At 36.3% G+C, this 4,992-nt stretch overlaps 1 non-coding gene across 1 annotated transcript; it reads left to right on the top strand.

Annotated features, from left to right (window-relative positions):
- Nucleotides 1-3,600: 3,600 nt before the first annotated feature.
- LOC141694301 (small nucleolar RNA R71) lies at nt 3,601-3,707 on the top strand. The gene has a single exon (XR_012563620.1). It is a non-coding gene; the product is annotated as a small nucleolar RNA R71 (small nucleolar RNA).
- Nucleotides 3,708-4,992: the final 1,285 nt, after the last annotated feature.

The raw sequence follows: 4,992 nt of genomic DNA, 5'->3' as shown, positions 1-4,992 counted from the left end.
GAAGATTTTCTTTGTTTTGCCTTTTGACATGAATCACAAAGGCCATCAGGAGCAAATACTGATTTTGGCAGTCCTCTCACAAGATCTTTCTTTACTAGCTCATTTATGTTATTGAAATTTAAATGAGAGAGTCTTTTGTGCCAATTCCAGCTTTTTTCAATTGATGCTCTACTTAATAGACAGATTACAGAACCATCAGAACTTGTTGAAAGTATGGCTTCATAAATGTTACCATGCCTGTAACCTTTCAGAACCAATTTTCCTGTAGAATTGCTTATAACTTCACAGTGTTCTTCAAAGAAATCCACATGATAACCTCTGTCACAGATTTGACTCACACTTAACAGATTGTGTTTAAGTCTTGAGAAAAGAGCTACTATTTCAATGATGATATTCCCAAGATTTATATTGCCATATCCCAGAGTTTTTCCCATGTTGCCATCTCCATAAGAAACTCCTGGGCCAGCTTTCGCCACAAAGTCTGATAGCAGGGCTTTATTTCCAGTCATATGTCCTGAACATCCACTATCCAGCACTAGGATATCTTTCCTGTTTCCCTGCAATCACAAAGACCACTAATGGTTAGTTTTAAGGACCCAAACTTGCTTGGATCCTTTGGCCTTTTTAAGTTTGTTAGCATTTGTAGAGGATTTAATTTCAGAGTTTATTGCTAACATTCTGTTTATCAGAGTTGATATAAGAATTTGCATCAGACTTAACACTAGAAGGAATTAAAGTAACTTTCTTCGAAGAAGGTTTTATTTGATAATAATCATAGTACAAACTATGATATTCCTAACAAGTATAAATGGAATGCCATAAACTACCATAATGAAAACAAGGATTTTGTGGCTTAAATCTAACAGACTGACTCTTAACTCCTGATCTAGGAAGTAAAGAGTTTATATCTTTATTCTTCCTGTAAAAAGAAGCAATATGTTTAGAGTTTCCACGGTTATAACATTTCTTTCTAGGAGCATTGGGAACATGCATATAATTATTGCTTTTATTCACACCTTCCTTTCCATTCCTATTTTTCCTAGCTTCCTTTACCTTGTTGACATTCCTAATCTCTTTCAGCTTATGCTTAAGCTGCTTCTTTGTCATTAAGCCTATGTTCACTTCAGCTGGTTTATCCTGTTCTAGTTTGTCAGAAGTTGACTTTTCCTTAACTTCTGTAACAGACTCTTTCATCTTTTCAGAATCAGACTTTACATTTTTTGCTACAAACTTAACATGATTTACCTTTGGCTTAGCAGTCTGTTTAACAACAATTGGCTCAATTTGTTCAGTTCCTTTTTTTACTTTTATCATCTCCATAACCGAAGCCCTCTTTCCAGTTTCCACTACTTAATAAATTCTGAGTTGTTCTTCCAGAGTTAGTCCAAGTTCTGATAATCTCTCTTTCCTTTTCTAAATCATCTTTTAGAGATTCATTCAATTTTAACACCTCATCTCTAATATATAAAGCATCATTTTTTTCTTTCTTAGTTTGATGAAGAAAAACTAACTCCTTTTCTAAATAATCATTTCTCTTTTTATAAGCAGAATTTTCAGATGTTAATCTTTCACATGTTAAAGTATGATCTCTATAACTAATAAACAGGGTTTTAAGATATAATCTCAACTCAGTAATATCATCAGTATGAAAAGCATACGTTGTTTGAGGTACCTTCAATTCAACAGTTTCAGGACTGCCATCAGCATTTGCCATCAGGGCATAGTTCACCTCATGTTCAGAATCTGAAGTGTTTGTCCAGCTTTTCTTCTTTGTGACAAGTGCCTTGACTTTGTCACTTTTTCCTTTCTTGCAGTCAGGAGATATGTGGCCTCTTTCACCACAGTTGTAACATTTGACATTTGAGTTGTCTCCTCTGTTAGACTTTCCTCCCTTGCCTTCAGACTTTCTGAACCCTTTCTTATTAGAACTTACACCTTTCCTGGAAAACTTCTTGCCTTTCTGAATTTCCTGTAGGCTATCTTTGTGATACCCTTTTACCATAAGAGCACACAATTTCATCATCTCTTCATCAGCATCCATCTCAGGTAAACTTTCAATTTCAGAATCATCATCATCAGAATATGATGACTCTGAATCAGACTTTATGATGAGAGCCTTTCCTTTGCCCCTTTTTGAGGCAGCCATATTAGGAGATTCCTCCTCAGCCTTAAGAGCAACTGTCCTTGACTTTCTTCCTTACCTCTTGCTCCTTTGATCCATCTCAAGTTCATAAGTCTTGATCATACCATAAATTTCATCAAGAGTAGTTTCAGTAAGGTCATAGCTGTCTCTTATGGTAGTAGACTTTAAATCCCAATTTTCAGGAAGAGCTAAAAGGAATTTTAGAATTGAATCTTCAAGACCATATTGCTTGTCCACCAGTGACATATCATTCAAGAGTTTGACAAACCTGTCATATAAGTTAGTTTAAGACTCATCAACTTTTGAGTCAAAGTGCTCATACTCTTTAGTAAGTATAGTTCTCTTGTTCTTCTTGATTGCATCAGTTCCCTGGCATCTTGTCTCCAAAGTATCCCATATCTCCTTTGCATTTTTGCAATTAATTACCCTGTTTGACATGACATTATCAATGGCACTATGCAGCAAATGCCTTACCCTTGCATCCTTGGCAATAGATGAGATGTCTTCAGCTGTGTACTCACCTTTCTCCTTTGGTATGGTCATTGCTGGTTGATCATCAACTACAATAGAGAGCTTGGTAGGCTTATGTGGTCCTTCATTAATTCTATCAAGGTATTCTGGATCTGTAGCTTCCAGAAAATTAGCCATCTTCACTTTCCATATGGGATACTCAGAAGGTCTCTGTATGGGAACCCTAATAGTCTCATGTCGACTGTAGGTTTGAGTCTTTTGAGTTTCTTCAATCTTGGCGGGCTTGGTTGGAGTTTGTGCTTCTTCAGACATGATTGTTTAGATCTTTACTGTATGTGTGTTAACAGATAAGCTCTGATACCAATTGTTAGGTCACACAAACTGTAGAAGGGGGTTGAATACAGTGTTACTACAATCAAATCGACTTTGAACATAAGTAACAGTAAACATATATATTCAATAAGATAAACTCTGTTACAATGGAACTATTCTCTCTCAGTGTAAACAAATATCACTAAGAGCTTCTAGGTTACAATGTATAATATTCTCGATAATGATAGCACATGTAGTGTAAACCCATCGTCTGTGTTTATATAGTACACGGTTACAAGATAACTTCTAATTGATATATAATATAATTCTGTCTCCTAAAATATATCAATCAGATATCTTCTACAAGTCTTCCAGTCTTCTAACTCTTTCCATGCATATCTTCTTTTATTTAGTCTCAATCTTCTACTGTAAATCAGCTTCCTTCCTTAACTGTAAGTCCTCCCGCACTTAAGTTCTGATATGTCCTTAAGTTCTGATATTAAGTTCTGAGTTCCAGTAAGTCCTGATTTCAGTAAGTCCTGATTTGTCCTGTTGTTAAGTTCTGAAAACTAAACACAAATCATATTAGACATGACATCTCAAATATATCTAACATGGGACAAGATTGGGCCCCCAAACCATTGTAGAAACCAGTGATCACCATCTAGTCAGACATACCATGATGTGGACACTTTCTCAATATCTCCTTGTAGCGCTCCCAAGCTTTGCACATAGATTCTCCTTGTTGCTGCGTAAACTGAGTAAGAGCACTCCTCATAGCTACAGTCTTGGCCATTGGATAGAACTTCACCAGAAACTTTTGCGCAAGATCTTCCCAAGTAGTGATGGACCCAGCTGGTAAAGAATGTAACCAGTCCTTAGCTTTGTCCCTCAGAGAGAATGGGAAAAGCCTCAGCTTGATAGCCTCATCAGTAACACCATTATATTTGAAAGTACTACAGATCTCGACAAAATTCCTGATATGCATGTTGGGATCTTCAGTCGCAGCACCTCCGAAAGAAACAGAATTCTGCACCATCCGAATAGTGCCCGGCTTGATTTTAAAAGTATTGGCCTGAATAGCCGGATGAATGATGCTTGACTGAATGTCATCAATTTTAGGCCGAGAAAAGTCCATAAGAGCTGGATCAACTTGAACTACACGATCACCCATCATTTCAGGTTTTTTCTTTTCACTCTCTTTGTCTGAATCTTCAAAAACTATCTTCTCCGGAAAGTCAAGAGCTGTATCTGTCTCCTTAGCTTTATCCAGATTCCTCTTGCGAGTGCGAGAATGTGTTTGCATAAACGCTCGCTAGAGTAACTGAAACACAACCGGAAGTAGTAAGTAACAAGTCTTAATCAATGAATCCTAATGACCACCGATGGCAATTACATAAACTAAACAAATTAACACCGAGTCCCCGACAGCGGTGCCAAAAACTTGTTAGGCACAAAGCATGCGCTAAATAAATCATGCAAGTATACGCGTTCGCAAGTAATATAGAATAATTTCTAGTTCGTTCCCACAGAGACTCTAATTAATTATATCTAATTAACACTTACTCACCAATGTATGATTATTATTCAATGTCAAGACAATAACAATTAAGGTTGATTAACTAATATTAACTACGAGAATTAAACACTTGAATTAACAATATTAAACACACATGAGATCATAACTTCATTACTACTTCATTCAATAGTTATTGTTATCACCCTTAGCATATAATTGTGATGATATTAATCGAACAACACGAAACTGATAAACGCCAACTTTCATTGTACGAATACCATTCTACCAAGCATCCACAATTAAGATAGAAGTTGAATATGCATCAATTATGTTGAGACCCTATATATCTATAGAATTTGACAACATAACAATTTAAGCGCAAGTTATTCATTATGATTACACAGGGCAAGTAAAACGGTTATAGTTACCCGCTAATCGTGCATACGATACACGAACCTATGCTAGCATGGCAAGTTCTAAATCTCAAGATTCACTGTCGCTTCACAAGAGATTAACGGGCTATCTTACATGTTCGCGACGCACATAA

The sequence above is a fragment of the Apium graveolens genome, chromosome 10, assembly GCF_009905375.1.
Source record: "Apium graveolens cultivar Ventura chromosome 10, ASM990537v1, whole genome shotgun sequence".
Lineage (NCBI taxonomy): Eukaryota > Viridiplantae > Streptophyta > Magnoliopsida > Apiales > Apiaceae > Apium > Apium graveolens.
This window is presented reverse-complemented; position numbering and strand designations above follow the sequence as displayed.